This window comes from Peromyscus maniculatus, chromosome 16 (assembly GCF_049852395.1).
Source record: "Peromyscus maniculatus bairdii isolate BWxNUB_F1_BW_parent chromosome 16, HU_Pman_BW_mat_3.1, whole genome shotgun sequence".
Taxonomy (NCBI): domain Eukaryota; kingdom Metazoa; phylum Chordata; class Mammalia; order Rodentia; family Cricetidae; genus Peromyscus; species Peromyscus maniculatus.
Genome location: NC_134867.1, coordinates 17,751,013 through 17,765,669, shown reverse-complemented (window position 1 = coordinate 17,765,669; position 14,657 = coordinate 17,751,013).

Below are 14,657 nucleotides of genomic sequence, written 5' to 3'. Positions count from 1 at the left end.
CGGTGTCACTAGGCACTTACTGTGGCTCCTGATCACGGGCCCTGTCGCTCTGCTCAGCTGCTATGGACTGTGAGGCGGAGGCAACGTATGGGACTTGAAAGACAGCTGAAACAATATTTGCACATCATGGGTTAAATTATAAATGTTACCAAAGTTTATTTCTTTCCCTTGTCTCCTTTTACTTTGCTAACTATGACAAATTTTTAATCAGGAGTATGTCTGAAATTTACGTGGATAGTTCACCTTCTTCTGGGTAATGCTCTCTAAATGCGTGGGAAGTAAACTATGAAGAGACATTATGCTATCTTTTGTGCTTTCATACTGCCTTTGAAGTATTCCAGGAAGACCCTTAATCTCCACAAACCCTTGTGAAGAGACTAGGAAACGTCTCTTACTAGGATCCCAAGGAGAAGGACTTCAAAGGGTGTTGTCATCTGGACTGTGACTCATAAGCTAAGGCACACTTGGAGTTCATGCTTCGCTGGGCAAAACAGCTCAGCTGCCCTTATTACTGCTAACTCTTCTGCAGTGTGCCCTTTAAAAGCAGAAAAATCTGGAGGTAGGATCGAGCAGTATTACAGGTCACAATGGTCAAAGAATCAGTACCTAGTAGAGAAGAGAGCCAAAAAAAAAAAAAAGTTTTCTAAAGTGAGATAGGGAGTGTGACTGCAAATTACTGTTGTCTCTGCATTGGGCCACAATGTAACAGAACTCAACTTCTTGTTGATTAGACAAGAGTTCTGTCCCTACCATGATGCGACTAGAGAAAATGCCAGATCTGAAGGATGTACAAAGTAGTGTAGGGACGGTTCTGGGAGGTTGGGACAATTCAAAGATCCAAATGCATAAGGAAACCATGCAAATCTTTCTTTATTACCCAAATTAGAATGTGCTGGAGGTAAGGATTCAATAGCTCTCAGAAGTCGGTGTAGGCATGAGATCTTGACCCAAGGTAGAAGTCAGTGATGGTGCTATTGTGTGAACCCCACAAAGCAAAGTTCAGCTCAGTCATGGGCCTCTGATGTACTTGTTATTGCTCGAGTAATGGTTGGTTGTGACTTATAGGTAGGTCTGATCCTCCTGGCATTGATAGGAGTTGATTTCATTTGAGGATAGACAGGATATGTTAAAGTCAGATTCAGATAAGTGTTGAAGTTTTTCCAATATCAAACACCAGCAAGAGGATTAGGGAGATAGCCTGGTCTGTAAAGTGCTTTCTGTATGAGTGTGAATACCAGAGCACAATCCCTAGAACCCACATAAAAAAGGAGGATGTGGTGGTTCTGTGCTTATAATCCCCATGTTGAGGAGGCAAAGTAAGAGCCCTGGGGTTCACTGGCCAGCCAATCTAGTCTTATCCATGAGCCCTGGGACTCAGTGAGACACCTTCTTTCAAAACACAAAGTGAGAGATGGCTCAGTGGTTAAGAGCACTGGCTGTTCTTCCAGAGGTCCTGAGTTCTATTCCCAGCAACCACATGGTGGCTCACAACCACCTGTAGTGAGATCTGGTGCCCTCTTCTGGCCTGCAGGCATGCATGCAGACAGAACAGACAGAACACTGTATGCATAATAAATAAATACATCTTAAAAAAAAAACAACAGCAAAAACACAGAGTGCAGAGCTCCTTAGAGGAACATCTGAGGTTCACCTCTGACTTCCACATACATGTATCCCCACAGGAACCCATGTACACACACACACACACACACACACACACACACACACACACACACACACACCGCACACACACATGCACGCACGCACACACATACACACACACACACATACACACACACACACACACACACACACTGAGCTAGGCTTCTTTAGTTGTGCACTTGTGGATGAAAGCGACTGAACATTTAAGGTCTATGAATGCTGTTGAAACTCATCAAGAGAACAAAATTCTCACCCAGCTACTAGATGACTTAGTTGCATGGTTACAACATCCTGTCTTTCCTTTTCCTTTATTTATTTATTTATTTATTTATTTATTTATTTATTTATTTATTTATTTATTTATTTATTGAGATAGGATCTCTATATAGCACTGGCTATCTGGAACTTACTCTGTAGACTAGGCTAGCCTCAAATTCACAGAGAACTGCTTGCCTCTGCCTCCCAAGTGCTGGGATTAAGAGTGTGCACCACCATAGCCAGTCCTCTCTTTTCTTTGTTCTTTTTATTGTCTTTGAGAAAAAAAAAAACGAAAAAGCTGTAACACACGGGAACTTCTCCTTTGTAAGGACTACCTGCTAACGTTATTATGGATTATGAAATAACTTCGAATTGCAGAGCTTTGGTTTCACTGTAATCACTGTAGCTCAGGCACCTCAGACTATAATACAGACATGATGCTGAGCTGAGGGCATCTTCACACCTATCCTGTGCTCTAATCTGAGTTGGTGCCTCTTGTATTTTGATAAATAGTAAGATTAGCAATGTATGGTCGAGTAGCTTAGGAGATTGGCTCGCTCTATGGGAACATGAAGAGGTTTTTGAGTTATCATTACTGGTCTGAAATAAAACTGGTGACTAATGCATGCTCTAAATCTATCAATAATATTTAATATTGGAATTAAATTATAACTTTCATTTTATTCCCCTTCCAAGAACATGAATTGTACCTTTAACCTAAATAGCTTTTGAACAGACTTGGCTTCTCTTAAAGGATGGGCCTGTCCGTACCCCATTACTGGAGATGAGGCTAATTACAGAAACAGATACCACTCTCAGATCTGACACTTCAACGCTTTTCCTCAGATTTGGATTTACTGAGAAAACGAACATCTTTGTATGCTTCATATGGAACCTCTGAACAAGCACAAATACTTCTGTGCCCATAATTGCTAGTTTGTGTCATTAAAAAATGTGCATAGCTTTTTGTGGATTTCAAGCTATGAACACCACCCCCACTCCACAATGAATCCCCCTTTGCCCTCCAGACCCAGCAGTCTTATAAATACAACATAAATCCTCATGCACTGTAATTATTGTGGTCAATTATGCTAAACCAAGCACATAGCTTTTTCCTCAAACATTTTCATGAGGAAAAGGTTGCCTTCGTGACTCATTTTTAGAGCTGCACTAGCAAGTTTGGGTCATGTGAGAGCTTTATACACTTTTCTTTCCCTTTCATATTGGGATTGTTTGTTCATAAGTAGAAGAAACTAACTAAATAACTTTGTTGCCTAGACTGGAATGAAATGAAGGGGGCTAAAGAGTGGGTGAGTACCTGTAACGTCGTCATAATGAGCAGCAGGCTTTGACCAGCTCCCCTCTGAGGCAAATGTCTTTTGTTTCTATGAGTTGCTTTATGATTATATAACTGATATACAATTAAACTCACCCACTGCAATAAATGAAAAAATTCCATGACTTTCTTAATTCAAATATGAAATGATAAGGTAAGCACTACCACAGGAGATTTCCAGTATTCCTCAGAGCTTCCTCATTCCTGTTTCTAGTTCATCTTCACCCTCTCTTATCCTTGGTCCAGTACAACTAGTAATGTGTGTTTTTCTTTATAAACTTGCTTTGTACATTTCATATAAATGAATCCATGTACCTATCATCTCTCTCTATCTTCAGTCAAACAATCAAACTTACTTCTCTCTTGGGGAATACGATTTCAGCAGGAAAATTAATAGTTTATCTTCTTTTCCAGGGGTTTCAATGTTAAATCAGTATATATGTTGATTTTAAATGATCTTTGCTAAGTTGCCTGGTAAACTGTGAGGCAGGAGACAGTATTTTTAGAGGAATTTATCCTTGTGACCCATTTATTTTTTTTCAGTGCAAAATAAATCCAAACACTCTGACAGAAAACTGATAAAAGCCAGGACTTCCTCCACTTGGGGCCTGTGCGGTGTGATACACAGAACAACGTGCTTGTGTCCCAGTCTCTGGAAACTAAAAATAGGTTAGGTTATAGGGAGGCTTGTGGAACTGATAATCCACTGACTCTAAAATGGGGAAATTGTCAAACTTTTTAAAACAAGTTTAATACAATTGAAAAATCCTTGGACGTATCAAAGGGAGGCAGAAGAGGCCATGAGAGTAACGCGGTGGGAGAGCTCGACTGGCCAGTGCTGGCTTCGAAAGCAGAAGGAAGAGAGTATGAGCCGTGGAACACAGGGGGCCTCTAGAAGCTGAAAAAGACCAGAAAACAGGTTTTTCTCCTGGACAGTCCATAAAGGAAAGCACATCTGCTCACCTTTGCTGTGGCCCGTGTGAATGTGTTGGACCCACAGAACCATGGGATGATGATTGTATATTGTTGAAATGGCGAACTTAGAGCAGTGGTCCTCAATCTTACAAATGCTGTGACCCTTTAATACAGTTCTTCATGTTGGGGTGACTCAACCATAAAACTATTTTCGTTATTACTTCATAACTGTAATATGACTACTGTTATGAACTGTCATGTAAACATCTGTGTTTTCTGATGGTCTTAAGTGATCCCTGTGAAGGGCTCATTTGACCGGCAAGGGGGTTGGATCCACAGGTTGAGAAGCACTGACTTAGAGGCCACTGGTGATGGCAACTACGGGGAAGTAATATTACCCCAGTCTCTCTGCTTCCTTTCTGCAATGTCTTTACCTGCATAGTTTCCGGTCTGTATCCACATAGAATGTCTTCTTAGTCTGTGCATATCTCTCTGTGTGACACAGATACTAGAGAACTTTCCCTACTTCAGATGCTTCTCTGCTGTGGACAGAACTTCATTAGTGCAGCATTCCTGGCCATCCTCATCCCCCTTACCCACAGTTTTCCCAGGTGTGTAGATGAGCAACCTGCTCAGTGAGCTGGGGGAAAGGAATCTGGCCCTGCCACCGAGGGTTCTTTGGAGGTATCTGTCTCCCTACATTGTTGGCACTCAGCTCTGTCTTCTGAACCTTGGTAAGTGGATCTGCCTAATTAATCTTAGATTGTCATGCCAGGAAATATCCAAGCATACCTTTGTATCTAGCTTTTTGGGTAGCAAGGGTGATGATTTTTAAAACTGCTAGATCCCTCTTGGTATTCCAAACTCAAGGAGGATGTCTTCTAGACCCCTTGAGCCTTAGTGGAGTACAGCTTCCAAGAGGTATTTCAAAATACTTCATCTTCAATATTTGAAAACAAAGGTCACCAGCTCTCTTATCAATCTTGATTTTCCTCATGATTTTTCAGACTGTGGAGCATCTGGCCAGCTGCCAAAGCCTAAAATCCCAGACCTCTGACTTCCTTTCTATGCATTTAGTTAATGTCCAGGCTGTTTTTAATGTATTTCATGTTCACCTTAGTTTTTTATTTTAATTTGAGATTTTTTTCCTTATTGAATTTTATCTTTATTTACTTATTGGTTTCTTTGAGACAAGGTTTCTCTGTGTACAATTTGTAGATCAGGCTGTCCCTAAAGTCACAGAGATCTTCTTGACTTTGCCTCCCAAGTGCTGGGATTAAAGGCATGTATCACCAATGCCTGTCTGAGTATAATATATTTTGATCATGCCTTTCCCCCTTCCCTAAGTGCCCACAGATCTTCCTTATCTTCCTACCTACCGAATTTGATCCTCTTTTTCTTTCTCTCTCTTTCAAACATAAAAAGCAAATAAACAAAAACAACAAAACAAAACAAAAAAAGGAACATAAATGTCCCCACAAAAAAATGAAAAGCAAAATAAGCAAACAAAAGACTAAGACATAAACAATGCCAAACCAAACCAAAATGAAATTAAAAAGTCTACAAAAATATCACCGAGTTTGTTTTGTGTTGGCCAGTTCCTTCTGGGCATGAGATCTACCCTGTAATGTGTTTAATACACCCAGTGAGATTCCATTAGAGAAAACAGATTCTCTCTTTGCTAATGGGTATCACTTGCAAATAGCTTTTTGGTGAGAGGTGAGACTCCATGTCTCCTTCCCCTTCTCAGTACTGGAACCCAGTCTGGCTCGATCTTGTGCCAGTCTTGTTCATGCTACCACAGTCTCTGTGAGTTCACGTGTGCACCACTCACTCCTGTTGTATCTGGAAGACGCTGTGCCCTTGAAGTCATCCATCACCTCTAACTCTCATGGTCTTTGAGCCTTCTCTTCCATGGAGGTCCCTGATCCTTGAGGGGAGATGCTTGGTGAAAACTTCCTATTCAGGGTTGAGTGCTCCAAAGTCTATTGCTATCTGCACATTATCCAGTTGTGGGTCTCTGTGTTGACTCCCATCTGCTCCAAGAAGAAGCTTGTCTAATGAGGATTGAGTGATGCTCTCCTCTATGAGAATAGTACCAGAAGTACTAGTGATGTAGAGAAAACTACCATTTGAGTTAAGCGACTTGACAAAAGCCATCTAGCCACTTGCAAGAGGGAATCACAGCTCATTTCTAAATTTAGCATAACCAGAGTCATAGCTTCAAGGATCACATTTAACAGATATTCAGTGTGCATTGTTAAGTGATAGGCAATCATTTATGAGCTGTTAACATATGGAGGGAGGAAGAGATGGAGTTTCCTGTGGCATCTACATCCAGTTAGTGCCATCATCTTTACCAACATAACAGATGGGCCTCTAATCAATATTTTAAAACAGCTAAACATTTGTTTTAGCGTCTGACTCACTTGAAACATTGAATACAGACACAGAAAATATTTGAAGTCTTATAGATATGTGACTGTCTATTTTTTCCTTCAGCAGCTTTTTAAATGAGAGGCTTCAATAGATACTCATGTAGATGTGGTTTCAGAGGAAACACCCAGCTCAGAACCTCACGCTGCTTGTGGCAATACACTGACTGTTACCAGAGAGATAAGTGATGTTCATGTTTTTGATGACACTTAGAAAGTGTCAGAGGAGAAGGAAAACTGGAAAAGAGGACAGAAAATGGCAGTAGGAAAACAGACAATGTAGAAAGAAAGGGAACAAGGACATGCTCACTGGCCATGTATGGGGCATCTCTATGTAGCCTGAGGGCAAAGACCTGCTGACATTTACCCAGCACCATGCACAATACTTGGTTGGTTTTGATTACATTCACTTAACTGATGTATTGGAAAGGCAGTTTATTGAAAGTTTATTTATTCAGTAAAAGAACTGGTATTCTAGCTATCATCAGAGATCATGGTCTTTGCTGACCTGAACCTCACAGGATACCTGGCGGGGGTGGGGGAATGTAATTAAGGCATTAAAGAAAAAGCCTGAAAACTACTGACAAACCAATGAGCAAAGTGCTATGGGAACCTAAGAGGAATGATTTTCTCTATTGTAGAACCTGGGGACTCTTATGAAATATGCAGCCTTGAAGAATGGAAGGCAATGTATGTATACATGTAGGATGAATGTATACTTTCATTGGAGTTCCCACCAGTATTCCAACACTATTCTCCACAGAACTAGAAGAACAATCCTAGATGGGTGTGGTGGTGTACACCTTTGATGTCAATACTCTGGAGGCAGAAGCAAGCAGATCTCTTATGAGTTTGAGGCCAGCCTGGTCTACAAAGCAAGTTCCAGGACAGCCAAGGCTATTAGACAGAGGAAAAAAAAAGAAAGAAAGGAAAAATATTTAAAAAAAAATCCTAAAATTCAAATGGGTGCAGAAAAGACCCCATATAGCCAAAGCAATCTCCAAGGAAAAAAGATAAAAATCAGGACTAGAGGTTAAAGAGTTATCCAACTTCATATAGTATACAGCCAAGTACCAAAACCAGCATAGTACCAGCACAACAAAGCCATACATGACAATACATAGAACAGAGAACCTGGAATTAACCAACACAACTACAATTACAGCTATTTGATTCTAGACAAAGGCAGCAGGAACATACACTGTAGAAAAGACAGTCTTCTCAACAAATGGTGTGGCTAACTGGATATCTACTTGGAAAGAGTGGAACTTGATCCTGGCCTTTTACCTGGTACAAAAGTCAGCTAAAAAACTTTATGAAGAACTTAAACATTGGAACTACCAGAGGAAAAAATTGGAAAAACACAGTCAAAGACATAACTTTTTAAAGGGCTACCATGTCTCAGGAAATAATACCAAGAATTCACTGATGAAATCATATCAAGTTGAAAGCTGCTTCACAGCAAAATAAATAATTACTTGGGTGCAAAGACAGCCTACAGAATGGAATATCATCTTTTTAGCTATTGATCTGATGGGGAATTGCTATCAAGGATATATGAGGAGCTCAAAAATTGAATTCCACAAGAAGAAATAATCCAATAAATGGACAAATGAATTGAATAGAAACTCTTCAGGAGACAAAATACAAATGACTAATAAATGAATGAAACATAATCTACATCTTCAGCCTTCAGTGAAATGCAAATCAGAACTACACTGGAATTCTGTCCCATCCCATTCTGTCTGTCACAAAAAAAAGCAAACAAAAACATTAATAAAAATAAATGCTGTTGCGTGAGTAAGGAGCATATAAAATGTTGGTGGGGTTCTGAATTAGTGGAACTACCGGGAAAACTAATATGGGGGTGCCTCAAAGAACTAACAACAGAGATGCCACCTGGTCCAGCTATACTGTTCCTGAAATAACCCAAGCAATGAGCCAGCACACAACAGAAATACCAACATGCTCTTGTTCATTGCAGCACTATTCATAACAGATAAGTCACAGAGTCAGCTTTTCTGAATGTAAGATCATGTCGTCTGCAAATAGTCATGAAGTGACTTTCTAATTTCCAAGTCGAGTGGTCTTTATATCTTTCTCTTGGTTGATTTCTGTAGCTAGGTCTGCTAGTATTATCTTGAATAAAGGAGGTTAGGTTGTAGTAGCCAGCCTTTAAGATAGCCTCGGCTTAACCTCTTGATATCCATACCTTGGTAAAATTCCATCCCTCCAACTGTGTGGGGGTTAGTCTGTGTGACCAGGGCAATCTCAAAATGATGGTGCGTTACATCCAAGTCCAGGTCATAAACTATACTGTGACTGATTCCTTGCTTTGTCTCTTGAACCACGTGATCTATGGGAGGAGATATCACCTTGCTAGGACACTCAGGTAGCCTACGGCTTGTTCCTTGTTGCAAAGAACTGAAGTTCTTACTTTGGAAATAACTCCCTACTCCTAAGGAAACCTCCAGAAAACTTCAGCCTTAGCTTGCATGACGACTGCAACCTCATGAACAAAGTCAGAACGTCCCAAGGAAGCCACTTCCAAGCTCAGACCAAATACATTTTTGTGATAATTAAGTCATTTATTTTAAAGCTACTCCATTCATGAGTTATTTTCCATGAAGTAATCAGTAGTTATAGCTTTTGCTTACATGGAGGTTACATTAAAAGGGTCTCTGGAGATAAAAGCAGGGAAGACACTGAACATTGGGGTTTCACATTTCCTATGAACCTTGAAGAGGTTTCTGGAGTCCCTCTACTGTTCACCGGGGAGGTGAGGGGCACACTGAGACTTCTGCCCTATCCCTGATCCTAGCACAGATAGGGAGTGGGTAGATAGAGTGGTAAGAACTTACTTTCATAAGCATCACCCCATGCCTCCCGCCACTGTATTACTCTTCAGCAAAATGAATTTCACTTTCTCTCTTTGATTCACATGAGATACTGAACCAACTTGCGGAAGATCAGTCGTTTGGCTCAGGAACAACTGCTTATCTAGAAAGAAGGCTGTGTTACTTGGTGGAGTGGGAGGTAGCTCGAATGCTCATTCTCATAGGCTAAGTAATGAGTCCACCTCCAAGACTATACTGGTTCTGCTGCTGAGAGTTTCTGATTGCTCCTTAGAAGGCAAAAGAGATATTATGCAGACATAATTATGTTAAAGATCTTGATGGGGAGATGGGGCGATGATTCTGGATAGGTCAGTCGGGGAGGTTCTGTGTGTAATCACAAGCATTCTTACAAGAGAAAACAGAGGGAGATTTGATAAAGAAAGAAGGAGATACGAGGCAGCAACCCGGTGAAAGGGTGATGTAAGTCTAGGCTGTGAGCCAGAGAAGAGGGCATCCTCCAGTCTCGCAAAGGGAAGAAGTTAGATTCTTCCAAATGGCTCTACAGCCCACTTGAGTTTAGCTCACTATGACTGAAATCAGAGTCCAGAATTGTAAAAGAAAATAAGTTGTGTTGTTTTAGGCCACCAAGGTTGTCAATAATTTATTACAGTTGCTGTAAGGAATAAATGACACTTATCTCAGTTTCAACTGTCCTCTGACAGCTTGTGTAGGACAAATTAAAATTTTATTTTCTCATCTACAAAAGAGGAATAATAAAATGTCTCTTCCCTAGGGTTGCCATGAGATTGGGTAAGATTATTCACGTCCAGGGCTCAGGATCAGGTTTGGCACATTGAATATCTTTGGTCTTAGTAAGACGATCATATTTTTCCCCCCAATCTTAAAAAAAAAAAATCAAATTGTTCTTGGAATCTAGAAAGGTTAAATATTTCCTAATTCTTTGGCTTCTTCTCTGACTCTTCAGGGAAGCTAGAAACAAAAGGGGAAAAGCAAAGAGGTGGAATGCCTGGGAAGTGACCCGGATGTGATAGCTGAAGGGGCGATGGGAAAGTGTCACCTGGAACCTGCTTTCATGAAAAGCCACACAGCACAGGCGAAGAGCTGCCTGAACTACAAAGACCTTTGAGGTGCCTGGTGAGCTAATTTGAATACAAAACTGTTCTTCAGGTTCAAGAAGACTGAGTAGACAGCCATACATTCTTTACCAGAAAATAGAATGAATAATTTGACTTGTCAAAGCAAATTGCTTCATACCCAAAGCTAAGAGACTGTCAAGGGGCAGCCATGGAGAAGTGGTCATGCTGCTGTGCACTGTCAGGGCTATTAAATATATATGGCAATGCAACCTTTTCTTTCCTTACTTACTGTTACAAAATCACATCATCGTAATTGCATTTATTTGCACTATTCATCTCTCTAACTCAGTCCTCCTTAAAGGCATCTTCTCCTTTCTGCTGACTTCTCACTTTTATTCTGTATTTTATATTCTGTAGTTTATATGAACTTTCCACACAGATAAGATTTAGTCTCCTTTCATTTCCAGCAAGAGCCCTTACAGATAGGAAGGGCATCTCCATAATCCTTGTGTACAGTGCTCGGTAGAACATTTTGTGCTTTGTGGTTGTTTTATGGCAACAGAGTTGATTTCTAGAAAATGAAACCCAAAGGACATTTCCAAAACAGAATCTGGTGCTACTAAGTCTTCACTGCATTTTCAGAGAAAAGGGAGGGGTCACTGTCCCATCTTGGCCAACAAGTGTCATAGTTGAGGCCTCTGTTGTGTAGACTTTTCCTAGCAAGACAACAAATGTCTGTTCACTCCCGACAGGGCACCAACAATAGATCAAAGAAATGACTCCATTCAGGTCTAGCTTGGTCAACCAATGAGTTTAATTAGGGTTACCAGCAGAAGTATGGGTGAGGAGTTAAAGGAACACAGGCAACTTGTAAGTGGTTACACCACTAAAAAGATGTCTCTTCCCCAACAACTGCCTATGTATACTCAGGGAGGGACTGCTGTGGGATGTTCTGTATGGCAAATGTGTTGTTCTGATTGGTTAGTAAATAAAACACTGATTGGCCAGTAGTCAGGCAGGAGGAAGTATCAGCGGGACAAGGAGGAGAAGAATTCTGGGAAGTGGAAGGCTGAGTCAGAGACACTGCCAGCCGCCACCATGACAAGCCACATGTGAAGATGCCTGTAAGCCACGAGCCACGTGGCAAGGTATAGATTTATGGAAATGGATTAATTTAAGATATAAGAACAGTCAGCAAGAAGCCTACCATGGCCATACAGTTTGTAAGCAATATAAGTCTCTGTGTTTACTTGGTTGGGTCTGAGCGGCTATGGGACTGGCGGGTGAGAGAGTTTTGTCCTGACTTTGGGCAAGGCAGGAAAACTCTAGCTACAAGGGACTCTGCATGCAACTATTAGTTACCTATATATGTGTTTGGGGAGGGATTGGACTTCATGGGCTTTTAATTCAATCCATGATGAAAAAGTTGATGGAGTCAATTTTTTGCAGGTTTCCTGCTGATAGGTCAAGTAAGCAACTACCATATCTGGAGAAAGACAGTGTTCCATAATAGTTCACAAAACTCTCATCCTGTTGGTCAGAGGTGACTCATGTGAGTATAGGAATCTGACTCCTTGGGCTGACTTCTGAGGCAAGAGTGAGAAAGGTGTGGTACCCAGCCCTTCAGACAAGCTGGTCCTTCTGAGGCAGAGACTTGGTTACATAAATTGGTCATAGTGGCAGGCATCTTACTATGGTGGTGTTGCTTGGCTAGTGGAACATAATAGCTGAGGTAAGGTTTTACCTCTGTCTATATGGGACTCCTGCCTCACTGGTACCATCCCATGATGGTATGGTGTGTGACAGGACTGTTGGCAAATCTTTTTGACCATTTAAAAAGCTCTGCTCCAATTTATCAGCCAGGCCAAAAGATGTTTGCTTTCCCACACCCGGCCTCCCCACTCCTTTTGTGTGAAATTAAAATTAATATAGGACCCGAGATGTTCCCAGCTTGTAGGAGAGAAGATGGAGCCTTCATTAGCCACAGCTTGCATGTGAAAAAGGACTGAACTCCACTGCTTCAGCTAACATCATCTAGAGTTGATGCATTCCAACTAGTCACTCGTGATCAACAATGCCTTCTGATTTCCACAATAAACACAGAGGTTATTTATAAAGCAAGGGAGAATCTGTGGGGAGCATCCACACAGCGCTCCATGCTCCACTTTCCCCTGTTTCGGGGACACCAGGAATATGCCTTTGCACTGTCCCCCTGCATCCTCAAATCATGATTAATTTAAACCTCTTTCTCTCCTTGCTCAGGCTGGACACAGCAACTGCTTTCCTGTCACATTGATTTTTCTGTCCTTGTGGATTCGAAGCCAAGGGTTGAGTCCTCTTAACAGGGTGAGCTCTCTGACAAGGAAGTTTTGCAACCTAATTTACAGCCAGAGTCAAGCTTGTCAGTGAATGCCAGGGGGGAACTGTCGCAACTAGCCCCTTAAGTATGCATTTAATAGTGTTTATCCAAGCGAGTTTGTGATTTCTTCACTCTCTCCAACAAATATGCTATTTGTAATACCTATCTTCTCTAATCTAGGTGTTTGAAAAATGTCTCTAACCTGTGTGGGCTAGACTGCATTTTGTTTTTCTACAGGAACAGTCATTTAGCAAGGGCAGTCTCTGAGGAAAGATCAGACATTGCTTACCATTGCTCCACATCATGTCTCCCTGCAGTGACCATGTCTTAACCCTGAAGGAAAACAGGGTAATCTTTTCAAATAAACATTCTCAGGGATGTTTAGAGGGAGCCCAGTTGCTAGCATGGAGATCTCTTAGGATGCTCCTAGCTGTACCGAAGCAGCGCAATTACAGTAAGTGGAGGGTGCCCTTAATAAGCATTTGGTCTTTCCAGACGCGGAATGATAATCAGCTAAGTTGTAAGCAAAGATTTGTGTGTGTTCTAAAAGCCACTCGGGACCGTATTTCACTATGTATTTGGTGGAACATGAGGCACAGACAGGCTACTTAATCAGTGAGCTGGTCAGGGATATCAGCAGTGTAGATAGTTTCTTAGAATGGGGTTATGTCCCAGTGTGTACCATCATGGATTAAAAATACCTTAAGTTGAAAATACTATGTAAATAGCTGTCCTAACCAACATCCAAGTTTAGGAGGACAGTCTACTAAAGTTTCCATCAGTTGTTTCCCCTCATGTTGGTATGACTGACTTGGATAGTTTGGGCACTTTGCTGTCTCTGCCCAATATCTTGGGAGAGAGCCATTCTTCATATGTATAGTCCTTGGGGGTGGTGGAATCAAAATTTACAATTTGAGAGTTGGTTTCTGTGGAATGTGTATCACTCTTGAACCAGGGGAAACTCAGAAAATTGTCACGTTGAACCATGGTAGACTGGGATTGTCTGTATTTGAACGGGAGCCCACTAGGTTTTATTGGCCTAACCTGCTTTTGGTCAGAGTAAATATGAGACGAGAAAACACTTGTGATTAAATGAAAGAGGGCACTGAAATAAATGCCCCTGGTCACGTAAAATTATCCATGCAGTATCTTTACTCTCAAGGAACTTGACACACACTAGAAAGAAAATGTAGGGCATAGACTGGATAAACAAAGGATTACTTGGATGATATAATTAAGTGATATAATTAAATAGTACATGTGCTGGAACTCATCATATCACCAACATTCTGTTGTACTGAAATGTTTTTATATGCCCCCTTCCTTGTCTGTGGGTTTCTTCAGGGCAAATGGTTTATCTTACTGGGGCCAGAATTCTCAGGAGTTGGTGCTGGTTCTGGCCCATATGAGGACGGCATGATGGAGAGAATGGCTTTGGTCTCGAGTTTAATGTTAGAAGCAGGAAGCAAATGAAGACTTGCTCTCTTCTTTTGTGGTTCTTCTGCCCTTACTCAGACTTGTATGCTTTGCTCAGATCATGAAGCGTTTACTTCATATGAATGACTCACAATCAATGGCAGACCTCGTTTTAGGAACTGGACTTATCCATAGTTTTTGAAGTTCCCGACAGTGGGGATCAGGCTCCATGAGTATTTGCACAGTCTCAAAATTAAGCCTCTGAAACCTCATTCATCCACTGGCCTTTCCTTAGAAGGGGAAAATTGCTGGGGACCTTGTTTACACTGTGAAGATGTGTCT